Source organism: Crinia signifera, unplaced genomic scaffold (assembly GCF_055691185.1).
Source record: "Crinia signifera unplaced genomic scaffold, ASM5569118v1 HAP2_SCAFFOLD_505, whole genome shotgun sequence".
NCBI lineage: Eukaryota > Metazoa > Chordata > Amphibia > Anura > Myobatrachidae > Crinia > Crinia signifera.
Genome location: NW_028142398.1, coordinates 15,326 through 29,599, shown reverse-complemented (window position 1 = coordinate 29,599; position 14,274 = coordinate 15,326). Strand labels below are relative to the sequence as shown.

The 14,274-nt window shown below is 46.6% G+C and overlaps 5 non-coding genes and 2 pseudogenes across 5 annotated transcripts; all 7 read right to left on the bottom strand.

Annotated features, from left to right (window-relative positions):
- Positions 1–4,155: 4,155 nt before the first annotated feature.
- On the bottom strand, positions 4,156–4,346 carry LOC146055596 (U2 spliceosomal RNA). Its single transcript, XR_014468787.1, has one exon. It is a non-coding gene; the product is annotated as a U2 spliceosomal RNA (small nuclear RNA).
- Positions 4,347–5,701: 1,355 nt separating this feature from the next.
- On the bottom strand, positions 5,702–5,892 carry LOC146055595 (U2 spliceosomal RNA). Its single transcript, XR_014468786.1, has one exon. It is a non-coding gene; the product is annotated as a U2 spliceosomal RNA (small nuclear RNA).
- Positions 5,893–7,247: 1,355 nt separating this feature from the next.
- LOC146055594 (U2 spliceosomal RNA) lies at positions 7,248–7,438 on the bottom strand. The gene has a single exon (XR_014468785.1). It is a non-coding gene; the product is annotated as a U2 spliceosomal RNA (small nuclear RNA).
- A 1,355-nt stretch (positions 7,439–8,793) lies between these two features.
- Positions 8,794–8,969, bottom strand: LOC146055623 (U2 spliceosomal RNA; annotated as a pseudogene).
- Positions 8,970–10,086: 1,117 nt separating this feature from the next.
- LOC146055629 (U2 spliceosomal RNA) lies at positions 10,087–10,223 on the bottom strand (annotated as a pseudogene).
- A 1,355-nt stretch (positions 10,224–11,578) lies between these two features.
- Positions 11,579–11,769, bottom strand: LOC146055593 (U2 spliceosomal RNA). The gene has a single exon (XR_014468784.1). It is a non-coding gene; the product is annotated as a U2 spliceosomal RNA (small nuclear RNA).
- A 1,355-nt stretch (positions 11,770–13,124) lies between these two features.
- On the bottom strand, positions 13,125–13,315 carry LOC146055592 (U2 spliceosomal RNA). Its single transcript, XR_014468783.1, has one exon. It is a non-coding gene; the product is annotated as a U2 spliceosomal RNA (small nuclear RNA).
- Positions 13,316–14,274: the final 959 nt, after the last annotated feature.

The window sequence follows — 14,274 nt, the reverse complement described above, 5'->3', positions numbered from 1 at the left end:
AAACTCAATCACCGCATTCATCATCTCATCACCCACAACAACACTACCATCCTTATCAAACACCCCATCCATATCTCTATTCTCACTGCACACTTTCTTGAAAAAAAACCTTGAACATTTCTCATCTTTCTCCAATACATCAATTTTAGCTTTAAAAATAATGCTCTTCCCTCTCTCATTTAATTCTTTATTAATTTTTCCTTTTTCCTCCTCAATCTCCTCCTTAACCTCGTAACCCCACTCCCTTAAATTATATAGGTATTCTAGTCTCTTACATGCATTCATATAATTATTTCTCCTCCTCCTCGCCAATTTCCAACCCCATTTCAAAAAAAATATTTTTGCTTGTTGCTTAACGAAGTCCCACCAATCTAAAATATTAACAAACTCCCCTTTCCTATGTTTCCATCCTTCATAATTAGAAATAAAAACCCTCTTAACAAAATCATCTTCCAAAATTCTACAATTAAATTTCCACATACCCCTCCCGTACTTAATACTATTCCCACCCTCAAAAGACCCTACAATAACTTCATGATCAGAAAATCCCACCCTCCTTTGTTCATACTTTTTACAAAATAATCCCTTAGAAATGAACATATAATCTAATCTAGATTCCACATGTCCCCTATCAGCTCTATAAGTAATCGGTTTTGGAACAATGTTGCACACTGCAACCACATCCTTTAAACAAAAATCTTGCAACATTTGGCATAACATGTTGCCAGAACTATCCAAGTTCCCTTTATCTAAATCAATATTAAAATCCCCAACTAAAATCAAAGGTATTCTCCCATGCAAAAAAAATTTTAATTTATCAATAAGCTCTTTCCGTTTACATCTATCATTATGGGCATACACATTAACCAATCTGAACTTAAAATCTTTATAACATAAATTCACCAACAAACATCTCCCACTTTCAATAATAACATAATCAATAATTTTTATATCCCTATTCTTAATTAATACACCCACCCCATCATTACGATTTACTTTAGAACCAGACCAAATGCAATTACTAAATCCACCCTCTTCCCTCCCAAACCCCCCTTCAAAGCAACCCTCCTGTACACAAACAATATCACCTGTATTAACATATAAATCTTCCAGAATAGCCGCTCTCCTTACAGCGCTCTTAATTGATCTCACATTTAGTGAGACGATATCAAATGAAAACATTTACATTTAAAGAAAAAACAATTCCCAATTAACCCATCCCCATTTTAGCAGCAAGATCAGCGACAGCATCATCTTCCAGATATGCGCTTGATGATGCGCTGGCAGGTGACCCCTGTCCGCAATCCAGGGACCCCCCACCCACCTCCATCCCCTCTGACAGCACAGTAAAGGGGTTAGAAACCTCAAAGGCATCAGTGCGGGGTTTTTTTTTAACCGCTTCCCCCCCAGCACTAGCCTTTCTGCTTGGTCTTTTGCTCACAGATTCAAAGCCATCATTCTCCGACATGCTCTCCTCCATGCCTGTACCCTCCGCAGAACTGGACCACTCTATGTCTTCTGTGCCCGACCTGTCCCCCTCTCCAGCAGGACTGACAGGATCTATAATGTCCATGCTGGCTTGGACAGGGTCAGGCACAGGCGCCACATCAGGACTACACACAGATTTCTTTGATTTGATCAGCCGGGCAGCCGCAGCTGAGGCTGATTTCCCCTCTCCCTCCACCTGCGCACCTCCGGCTTTAACCCCTTCAGTCACACCCCCAGTCCGAGTCTCAGTCTCTGGAGCCCCTTTTCTCCTCCCATCAGTGGGCGCCCCAAATACCTCTCCAGACGCGCTATCCTCACGTCTGACACCGGCGGGTTTCTCCGCTGTCGCAGCGCCTCCGGCTCTGTCAGTAGCCGCGCTGTCAGTCTCTCCCGCAGCAGCACGGCTCTGCTCTGGCGCCGACCCGCCAGCACTTCTAGCAGATTTCCCCGCTGCTGCCGCTGCATACGTTCTGCTATAAGCCTCGTCCCTCCTCGCTCTTGTGCTGGGACAGTCGTTACATGAATGACCCGGACAACCGCACAGGTCACAGTTGCGGGGCTCCGGGCATTCACCGGCCTCATGTCCCTCTGCCTTACAGTTCCGGCAGCATTTCTCACTGGTGCAGTCTCTCATAATGTGCCCAAATTGGAAACACCTCCGGCAATAAGAGGGCTGTCCCGGGTAAAACAGATAAGCCCTATTACCGGCCACTGAAAAATTAGCCGGGGGATGGGATACACCCCCAACGCCATTACTGTCCTTCCTGAATTTAACCCAAAATTTGAGCTTTCCATTAAACACACCAAATGCATTTTTTTGTGTTACACCCCCCTTCACAACGGAGCAGTACTTCAATAAAAAGTTTCTTATCAACTCAAACTCCATGAAGGGGTTAAATATGTGCACAGTCACGGGTGTAACAAGGTTGGAAAATAAGGGTATCATGTATACAGATTTCATAATTGGCGCATCTTCCTTCCTTTTCAAAGTTTCAAAAACTTCTAGGCACTTTTCATTAGTATAGAAAGAAACATCGTAAGTACCTTGATTGGTAAAGTCTTGAATGCAGAAAACATCGGTCCTAACTTCAAGTCCAGCCAATTCCGTCAAAATCAGCCTAACGATGCTGTGCAATCCAATCCGGAATTTGTCCGCTTCTCCAACCACGAACCGAATGGAGTTCTTGAGTCCTTCCATCTTGTTAAACCGCAGCAAATAATACTCCAGAGAGTCAGGGGATCGCCCCAAAACAGCCCCAGGCCAAGACCTTGGCAATAAACCTTGGTCTTAGCCAAAAGGCCGAGAAGCGATAACCCGAATGGGGTCCCAGCAAAGCGCGCAAACCGGAATTCGGCCACCAACACTGGTGGAGAAGAGATCAGCACCACGGACACATCTAACACACACACATCACTTCTTTGACGTTGCAGTCTGAAAGATACCAGGCTGTACGGCAGGTATGAATAGGACTTGAAGTGCTGGACAGGGACCGGAGGACGAGTAGCCATCCAACTGATTTTGTGATTAGGTCGTCGGCGGGCGGGCAGGGTGCCTCAGCTGGGTAGGAGGCCAAATTTGCATGTGCTCCGCCCCGTCTGTTGACGTCGCGTCAACAGACACACACCCACTAGGCAGACGACCAACAGGCAAGCAGCAGCAGCCAGCTGTCTCCTCGCTCTTTGCTGCCGCATGCCTGTGTCCCTGACGAACTGCTGCTGAGTAAATCAATCAGCTAGCTGCTGCAGAGGAGAAGGAGGAATCTTGCACAATCAGGTGCAATGACGGCTTTCCTGTTTTGAGCCCATTCAGCAGCAGTAGTAGTAGACAGTCAGATGGACAGGCATTCATGTGGCAGGACCCTTTGTGTGACATCACAATCTGCCCTCTATGACATCACAAGCTGCTCACTCGGAATCCGGCGGAACCTGACAGCCAGACAGTCACTTGGAACAGACAGGCAGACAGGACAGTCATGTGTAGGTGAGCTGGGTGGGCCAATGTTTTCTTTTATTGGCAGTTACCACCCAAATGATGGTCCGAAGAAGGTAAGTGATACTTTTTCTAAATCCCCCTCTCAATGATCATCAATTGTTGGGCTTGGAAAAAAATGGAAGAGGAAAAAAAATTCCCAAAACAAAAGAGAATAAAGAGGAAAAAAAATTCCCAAAACAAAAGAGAGAGAAAAGAGAGCGCAAAAAGAAAAGAAAAAAAATATATAAGAGATCAAGAAAAAAAAAAAAAAACAAGCCATTTCAAATCGAGAGGGAGGGGGTCCAAAAATTCCATTGCTTTGATCCAGTTGATGTTTCCGTGGTAAGATCGTAGGTAAGTCACATAGCGTTTGCATATTTATTGGGAGGTCGCAGCGATTGATAAGTCCTTTAATTTAGGCAGGCTTCCGGTCTTTTGGCTAGGCCGCATATGCTGATATCAAGTGTAGTGTCACGTCAAGTAATTAACTGCCTCGATTCCAGAAAGTACAATTCAAGGAGTCAAGAAATAGTCACAAAATGATACACTGAGGCAGGATTTGAAAGTATTTATGCACAAGGGTTAAACCTTGAAGCAGCAAATGCATGCATTTCTAAATACAAAGGTGCACAAACAATTGATACTCCAAATCAAGTGCCAGGAATGGAAATAGTCTTTTTTTGGATAACAGATTAGGAAGGTGCACCGGTCCTGGAAGTACTGCAATACCAGGTCAATGCGTGGAGTGGACAGAGCAAGCTCTTCTTCCATCTCCCTGTTCTAAAAATCCATTTAATATATGGCCCCCAGATAGGGGGCGTATCAGATATTAAACTGATAAGAACAGATACTACACTTGATCTTAGCCAAAAGGCCGAGAAGCGATAACCCGAATGGGGTCCCAGCAAAGCGCGCAAACCGGAATTCGGCCACCAACACTGGTGGAGAAGAGATCAGCACCACGGACACATCTAACACACACACATCACTTCTTTGACGTTGCAGTCTGAAAGATACCAGGCTGTACGGCAGGTATGAATAGGACTTGAAGTGCTGGACAGGGACCGGAGGACGAGTAGCCATCCAACTGATTTTGTGATTAGGTCGTCGGCGGGCGGGCAGGGTGCCTCAGCTGGGTAGGAGGCCAAATTTGCATGTGCTCCGCCCCGTCTGTTGACGTCGCGTCAACAGACACACACCCACTAGGCAGACGACCAACAGGCAAGCAGCAGCAGCCAGCTGTCTCCTCGCTCTTTGCTGCCGCATGCCTGTGTCCCTGACGAACTGCTGCTGAGTAAATCAATCAGCTAGCTGCTGCAGAGGAGAAGGAGGAATCTTGCACAATCAGGTGCAATGACGGCTTTCCTGTTTTGAGCCCATTCAGCAGCAGTAGTAGTAGACAGTCAGATGGACAGGCATTCATGTGGCAGGACCCTTTGTGTGACATCACAATCTGCCCTCTATGACATCACAAGCTGCTCACTCGGAATCCGGCGGAACCTGACAGCCAGACAGTCACTTGGAACAGACAGGCAGACAGGACAGTCATGTGTAGGTGAGCTGGGTGGGCCAATGTTTTCTTTTATTGGCAGTTACCACCCAAATGATGGTCCGAAGAAGGTAAGTGATACTTTTTCTAAATCCCCCTCTCAATGATCATCAATTGTTGGGCTTGGAAAAAAATGGAAGAGGAAAAAAAATTCCCAAAACAAAAGAGAATAAAGAGGAAAAAAAATTCCCAAAACAAAAGAGAGAGAAAAGAGAGCGCAAAAAGAAAAGAAAAAAAATATATAAGAGATCAAGAAAAAAAAAAAAAAACAAGCCATTTCAAATCGAGAGGGAGGGGGTCCAAAAATTCCATTGCTTTGATCCAGTTGATGTTTCCGTGGTAAGATCGTAGGTAAGTCACATAGCGTTTGCATATTTATTGGGAGGTCGCAGCGATTGATAAGTCCTTTAATTTAGGCAGGCTTCCGGTCTTTTGGCTAGGCCGCATATGCTGATATCAAGTGTAGTGTCACGTCAAGTAATTAACTGCCTCGATTCCAGAAAGTACAATTCAAGGAGTCAAGAAATAGTCACAAAATGATACACTGAGGCAGGATTTGAAAGTATTTATGCACAAGGGTTAAACCTTGAAGCAGCAAATGCATGCATTTCTAAATACAAAGGTGCACAAACAATTGATACTCCAAATCAAGTGCCAGGAATGGAAATAGTCTTTTTTTGGATAACAGATTAGGAAGGTGCACCGGTCCTGGAAGTACTGCAATACCAGGTCAATGCGTGGAGTGGACAGAGCAAGCTCTTCTTCCATCTCCCTGTTCTAAAAATCCATTTAATATATGGCCCCCAGATAGGGGGCGTATCAGATATTAAACTGATAAGAACAGATACTACACTTGATCTTAGCCAAAAGGCCGAGAAGCGATAACCCGAATGGGGTCCCAGCAAAGCGCGCAAACCGGAATTCGGCCACCAACACTGGTGGAGAAGAGATCAGCACCACGGACACATCTAACACACACACATCACTTCTTTGACGTTGCAGTCTGAAAGATACCAGGCTGTACGGCAGGTATGAATAGGACTTGAAGTGCTGGACAGGGACCGGAGGACGAGTAGCCATCCAACTGATTTTGTGATTAGGTCGTCGGCGGGCGGGCAGGGTGCCTCAGCTGGGTAGGAGGCCAAATTTGCATGTGCTCCGCCCCGTCTGTTGACGTCGCGTCAACAGACACACACCCACTAGGCAGACGACCAACAGGCAAGCAGCAGCAGCCAGCTGTCTCCTCGCTCTTTGCTGCCGCATGCCTGTGTCCCTGACGAACTGCTGCTGAGTAAATCAATCAGCTAGCTGCTGCAGAGGAGAAGGAGGAATCTTGCACAATCAGGTGCAATGACGGCTTTCCTGTTTTGAGCCCATTCAGCAGCAGTAGTAGTAGACAGTCAGATGGACAGGCATTCATGTGGCAGGACCCTTTGTGTGACATCACAATCTGCCCTCTATGACATCACAAGCTGCTCACTCGGAATCCGGCGGAACCTGACAGCCAGACAGTCACTTGGAACAGACAGGCAGACAGGACAGTCATGTGTAGGTGAGCTGGGTGGGCCAATGTTTTCTTTTATTGGCAGTTACCACCCAAATGATGGTCCGAAGAAGGTAAGTGATACTTTTTCTAAATCCCCCTCTCAATGATCATCAATTGTTGGGCTTGGAAAAAAATGGAAGAGGAAAAAAAATTCCCAAAACAAAAGAGAATAAAGAGGAAAAAAAATTCCCAAAACAAAAGAGAGAGAAAAGAGAGCGCAAAAAGAAAAGAAAAAAAATATATAAGAGATCAAGAAAAAAAAAAAAAAACAAGCCATTTCAAATCGAGAGGGAGGGGGTCCAAAAATTCCATTGCTTTGATCCAGTTGATGTTTCCGTGGTAAGATCGTAGGTAAGTCACATAGCGTTTGCATATTTATTGGGAGGTCGCAGCGATTGATAAGTCCTTTAATTTAGGCAGGCTTCCGGTCTTTTGGCTAGGCCGCATATGCTGATATCAAGTGTAGTGTCACGTCAAGTAATTAACTGCCTCGATTCCAGAAAGTACAATTCAAGGAGTCAAGAAATAGTCACAAAATGATACACTGAGGCAGGATTTGAAAGTATTTATGCACAAGGGTTAAACCTTGAAGCAGCAAATGCATGCATTTCTAAATACAAAGGTGCACAAACAATTGATACTCCAAATCAAGTGCCAGGAATGGAAATAGTCTTTTTTTGGATAACAGATTAGGAAGGTGCACCGGTCCTGGAAGTACTGCAATACCAGGTCAATGCGTGGAGTGGACAGAGCAAGCTCTTCTTCCATCTCCCTGTTCTAAAAATCCATTTAATATATGGCCCCCAGATAGGGGGCGTATCAGATATTAAACTGATAAGAACAGATACTACACTTGATCTTAGCCAAAAGGCCGAGAAGCGATAACCCGAATGGGGTCCCAGCAAAGCGCGCAAACCGGAATTCGGCCACCAACACTGGTGGAGAAGAGATCAGCACCACGGACACATCTAACACACACACATCACTTCTTTGACGTTGCAGTCTGAAAGATACCAGGCTGTACGGCAGGTATGAATAGGACTTGAAGTGCTGGACAGGGACCGGAGGACGAGTAGCCATCCAACTGATTTTGTGATTAGGTCGTCGGCGGGCGGGCAGGGTGCCTCAGCTGGGTAGGAGGCCAAATTTGCATGTGCTCCGCCCCGTCTGTTGACGTCGCGTCAACAGACACACACCCACTAGGCAGACGACCAACAGGCAAGCAGCAGCAGCCAGCTGTCTCCTCGCTCTTTGCTGCCGCATGCCTGTGTCCCTGACGAACTGCTGCTGAGTAAATCAATCAGCTAGCTGCTGCAGAGGAGAAGGAGGAATCTTGCACAATCAGGTGCAATGACGGCTTTCCTGTTTTGAGCCCATTCAGCAGCAGTAGTAGTAGACAGTCAGATGGACAGGCATTCATGTGGCAGGACCCTTTGTGTGACATCACAATCTGCCCTCTATGACATCACAAGCTGCTCACTCGGAATCCGGCGGAACCTGACAGCCAGACAGTCACTTGGAACAGACAGGCAGACAGGACAGTCATGTGTAGGTGAGCTGGGTGGGCCAATGTTTTCTTTTATTGGCAGTTACCACCCAAATGATGGTCCGAAGAAGGTAAGTGATACTTTTTCTAAATCCCCCTCTCAATGATCATCAATTGTTGGGCTTGGAAAAAAATGGAAGAGGAAAAAAAATTCCCAAAACAAAAGAGAATAAAGAGGAAAAAAAATTCCCAAAACAAAAGAGAGAGAAAAGAGAGCGCAAAAAGAAAAGAAAAAAAATATATAAGAGATCAAGAAAAAAAAAAAAAAACAAGCCATTTCAAATCGAGAGGGAGGGGGTCCAAAAATTCCATTGCTTTGATCCAGTTGATGTTTCCGTGGTAAGATCGTAGGTAAGTCACATAGCGTTTGCATATTTATTGGGAGGTCGCAGCGATTGATAAGTCCTTTAATTTAGGCAGGCTTCCGGTCTTTTGGCTAGGCCGCATATGCTGATATCAAGTGTAGTGTCACGTCAAGTAATTAACTGCCTCGATTCCAGAAAGTACAATTCAAGGAGTCAAGAAATAGTCACAAAATGATACACTGAGGCAGGATTTGAAAGTATTTATGCACAAGGGTTAAACCTTGAAGCAGCAAATGCATGCATTTCTAAATACAAAGGTGCACAAACAATTGATACTCCAAATCAAGTGCCAGGAATGGAAATAGTCTTTTTTTGGATAACAGATTAGGAAGGTGCACCGGTCCTGGAAGTACTGCAATACCAGGTCAATGCGTGGAGTGGACAGAGCAAGCTCTTCTTCCATCTCCCTGTTCTAAAAATCCATTTAATATATGGCCCCCAGATAGGGGGCGTATCAGATATTAAACTGATAAGAACAGATGAGTTTGAAGAAACTCAGGGAGCCCGAGGTGTGCTCCCACCACCACCAGTGACGTGACTAAACGCGTGCACAGGGGGCAGCCGTACGAACGTGTGGGCCCTCTCCCAAAGGAGAAAGGCCCCATGGTTCCCCTGACCCCCCTCAACCATAAGGCCGAGGAAGGGAAAAAAGGGATCGGTGGGTCCTCTTCGCCGAAGCTCAGAGGGACCCGCGTTTCCTCCACCCCCGGAAGGGTTTCGGACGGTGGGTCCTCCGCAGCCCGTGCTTTGGAGAGACCCGACTTAGGCTTCCCTCCGCCTTGCGGCTCGGGGTTGCCCTCGAGGGAACCGGGACTCTCCCCAAAAGGTGAAGAGTCCCAGTCACGTTTGGGGAACGGAAGGCCTGTTAGGGACAGCCGCACTACCCAAATGAAAAAACGTGACAAACTAACGAAAAACGTGAAGTGCAAAACGTGCAAATCATAAAAAGAAAAGAATAAGGCCCTAGCCAGAAGGCCGGGGGGGGGTGTGAAAAATTGTCCTACCCCATCCAAAAGGACAGGGTAAGGACGTGAAGCGCTAACCTAAAGGGAAGTGCGCAGTGCAAGTGCCATTCGTGCAAGGTGACTTGGGATCACCCGTGCATGTCCGGCACCCCCGAGTTTCCCCGGGGGCACAGTGCAGCCTCGGACTCCAGGCAGCCGACCCTTCAGCGTCCGACCAAGCTTTTCTCCGTCTCACCAGCAGGCATTTTCCAGCCCCTGGCATGGGAATGGGTACTCCACTGGGCCTTTCGAAAGACTCCCTTAGGGGCTGCACCCCCTCCGGAAGAGCAATCTACTCAGTCCCAGTGTTTCTCCGCTCCCAGGGTTAAGGTACTAAGCTGGGCCTTTCGCGGTCTCCCCATCAGAGGCTACGAACCTCTGGAACAGGAGCCATCTACTCAGTCCCAACCTTTCTCCGCTCCCTGGGATTGGATACTAGACTGAGCCTTTCGCTGACTCATCCTTCGGGGGCTACAAACCCCGTCAAGAGAGTCAAACTACTAGGCCCAGTGTTTCTCCCCCCCTCTTACCAGTGGATTTACGGAAACAACACCTCCTACCAAAGGCAGAGGTGAAGATACTCAGTGAGACTTTTCACTACTCCCGGGAAAAAACAGAGGGGTCCCACACCCTCCGCCCATCAGAGCAGCTACTCAGTCTCACCTTTCTCTATTCTCCGCCAGAGGCCAGTCCATACCCAACTGATAAGAACAGATACTACACTTGATCTTAGCCAAAAGGCCGAGAAGCGATAACCCGAATGGGGTCCCAGCAAAGCGCGCAAACCGGAATTCGGCCACCAACACTGGTGGAGAAGAGATCAGCACCACGGACACATCTAACACACACACATCACTTCTTTGACGTTGCAGTCTGAAAGATACCAGGCTGTACGGCAGGTATGAATAGGACTTGAAGTGCTGGACAGGGACCGGAGGACGAGTAGCCATCCAACTGATTTTGTGATTAGGTCGTCGGCGGGCGGGCAGGGTGCCTCAGCTGGGTAGGAGGCCAAATTTGCATGTGCTCCGCCCCGTCTGTTGACGTCGCGTCAACAGACACACACCCACTAGGCAGACGACCAACAGGCAAGCAGCAGCAGCCAGCTGTCTCCTCGCTCTTTGCTGCCGCATGCCTGTGTCCCTGACGAACTGCTGCTGAGTAAATCAATCAGCTAGCTGCTGCAGAGGAGAAGGAGGAATCTTGCACAATCAGGTGCAATGACGGCTTTCCTGTTTTGAGCCCATTCAGCAGCAGTAGTAGTAGACAGTCAGATGGACAGGCATTCATGTGGCAGGACCCTTTGTGTGACATCACAATCTGCCCTCTATGACATCACAAGCTGCTCACTCGGAATCCGGCGGAACCTGACAGCCAGACAGTCACTTGGAACAGACAGGCAGACAGGACAGTCATGTGTAGGTGAGCTGGGTGGGCCAATGTTTTCTTTTATTGGCAGTTACCACCCAAATGATGGTCCGAAGAAGGTAAGTGATACTTTTTCTAAATCCCCCTCTCAATGATCATCAATTGTTGGGCTTGGAAAAAAATGGAAGAGGAAAAAAAATTCCCAAAACAAAAGAGAATAAAGAGGAAAAAAAATTCCCAAAACAAAAGAGAGAGAAAAGAGAGCGCAAAAAGAAAAGAAAAAAAATATATAAGAGATCAAGAAAAAAAAAAAAAAACAAGCCATTTCAAATCGAGAGGGAGGGGGTCCAAAAATTCCATTGCTTTGATCCAGTTGATGTTTCCGTGGTAAGATCGTAGGTAAGTCACATAGCGTTTGCATATTTATTGGGAGGTCGCAGCGATTGATAAGTCCTTTAATTTAGGCAGGCTTCCGGTCTTTTGGCTAGGCCGCATATGCTGATATCAAGTGTAGTGTCACGTCAAGTAATTAACTGCCTCGATTCCAGAAAGTACAATTCAAGGAGTCAAGAAATAGTCACAAAATGATACACTGAGGCAGGATTTGAAAGTATTTATGCACAAGGGTTAAACCTTGAAGCAGCAAATGCATGCATTTCTAAATACAAAGGTGCACAAACAATTGATACTCCAAATCAAGTGCCAGGAATGGAAATAGTCTTTTTTTGGATAACAGATTAGGAAGGTGCACCGGTCCTGGAAGTACTGCAATACCAGGTCAATGCGTGGAGTGGACAGAGCAAGCTCTTCTTCCATCTCCCTGTTCTAAAAATCCATTTAATATATGGCCCCCAGATAGGGGGCGTATCAGATATTAAACTGATAAGAACAGATACTACACTTGATCTTAGCCAAAAGGCCGAGAAGCGATAACCCGAATGGGGTCCCAGCAAAGCGCGCAAACCGGAATTCGGCCACCAACACTGGTGGAGAAGAGATCAGCACCACGGACACATCTAACACACACACATCACTTCTTTGACGTTGCAGTCTGAAAGATACCAGGCTGTACGGCAGGTATGAATAGGACTTGAAGTGCTGGACAGGGACCGGAGGACGAGTAGCCATCCAACTGATTTTGTGATTAGGTCGTCGGCGGGCGGGCAGGGTGCCTCAGCTGGGTAGGAGGCCAAATTTGCATGTGCTCCGCCCCGTCTGTTGACGTCGCGTCAACAGACACACACCCACTAGGCAGACGACCAACAGGCAAGCAGCAGCAGCCAGCTGTCTCCTCGCTCTTTGCTGCCGCATGCCTGTGTCCCTGACGAACTGCTGCTGAGTAAATCAATCAGCTAGCTGCTGCAGAGGAGAAGGAGGAATCTTGCACAATCAGGTGCAATGACGGCTTTCCTGTTTTGAGCCCATTCAGCAGCAGTAGTAGTAGACAGTCAGATGGACAGGCATTCATGTGGCAGGACCCTTTGTGTGACATCACAATCTGCCCTCTATGACATCACAAGCTGCTCACTCGGAATCCGGCGGAACCTGACAGCCAGACAGTCACTTGGAACAGACAGGCAGACAGGACAGTCATGTGTAGGTGAGCTGGGTGGGCCAATGTTTTCTTTTATTGGCAGTTACCACCCAAATGATGGTCCGAAGAAGGTAAGTGATACTTTTTCTAAATCCCCCTCTCAATGATCATCAATTGTTGGGCTTGGAAAAAAATGGAAGAGGAAAAAAAATTCCCAAAACAAAAGAGAATAAAGAGGAAAAAAAATTCCCAAAACAAAAGAGAGAGAAAAGAGAGCGCAAAAAGAAAAGAAAAAAAATATATAAGAGATCAAGAAAAAAAAAAAAAAACAAGCCATTTCAAATCGAGAGGGAGGGGGTCCAAAAATTCCATTGCTTTGATCCAGTTGATGTTTCCGTGGTAAGATCGTAGGTAAGTCACATAGCGTTTGCATATTTATTGGGAGGTCGCAGCGATTGATAAGTCCTTTAATTTAGGCAGGCTTCCGGTCTTTTGGCTAGGCCGCATATGCTGATATCAAGTGTAGTGTCACGTCAAGTAATTAACTGCCTCGATTCCAGAAAGTACAATTCAAGGAGTCAAGAAATAGTCACAAAATGATACACTGAGGCAGGATTTGAAAGTATTTATGCACAAGGGTTAAACCTTGAAGCAGCAAATGCATGCATTTCTAAATACAAAGGTGCACAAACAATTGATACTCCAAATCAAGTGCCAGGAATGGAAATAGTCTTTTTTTGGATAACAGATTAGGAAGGTGCACCGGTCCTGGAAGTACTGCAATACCAGGTCAATGCGTGGAGTGGACAGAGCAAGCTCTTCTTCCATCTCCCTGTTCTAAAAATCCATTTAATATATGGCCCCCAGATAGGGGGCGTATCAGATATTAAACTGATAAGAACAGATACTACACTTGATCTTAGCCAAAAGGCCGAGAAGCGATAACCCGAATGGGGTCCCAGCAAAGCGCGCAAACCGGAATTCGGCCACCAACACTGGTGGAGAAGAGATCAGCACCACGGACACATCTAACACACACACATCACTTCTTTGACGTTGCAGTCTGAAAGATACCAGGCTGTACGGCAGGTATGAATAGGACTTGAAGTGCTGGACAGGGACCGGAGGACGAGTAGCCATCCAACTGATTTTGTGATTAGGTCGTCGGCGGGCGGGCAGGGTGCCTCAGCTGGGTAGGAGGCCAAATTTGCATGTGCTCCGCCCCGTCTGTTGACGTCGCGTCAACAGACACACACCCACTAGGCAGACGACCAACAGGCAAGCAGCAGCAGCCAGCTGTCTCCTCGCTCTTTGCTGCCGCATGCCTGTGTCCCTGACGAACTGCTGCTGAGTAAATCAATCAGCTAGCTGCTGCAGAGGAGAAGGAGGAATCTTGCACAATCAGGTGCAATGACGGCTTTCCTGTTTTGAGCCCATTCAGCAGCAGTAGTAGTAGACAGTCAGATGGACAGGCATTCATGTGGCAGGACCCTTTGTGTGACATCACAATCTGCCCTCTATGACATCACAAGCTGCTCACTCGGAATCCGGCGGAACCTGACAGCCAGACAGTCACTTGGAACAGACAGGCAGACAGGACAGTCATGTGTAGGTGAGCTGGGTGGGCCAATGTTTTCTTTTATTGGCAGTTACCACCCAAATGATGGTCCGAAGAAGGTAAGTGATACTTTTTCTAAATCCCCCTCTCAATGATCATCAATTGTTGGGCTTGGAAAAAAATGGAAGAGGAAAAAAAATTCCCAAAACAAAAGAGAATAAAGAGGAAAAAAAATTCCCAAAACAAAAGAGAGAGAAAAGAGAGCGCAAAAAGAAAAGAAAAAAAATATATAAGAGATCAAGAAAAAAAAAAAAAAACAAGCCATTTCAAATCGAGAGGGAGGG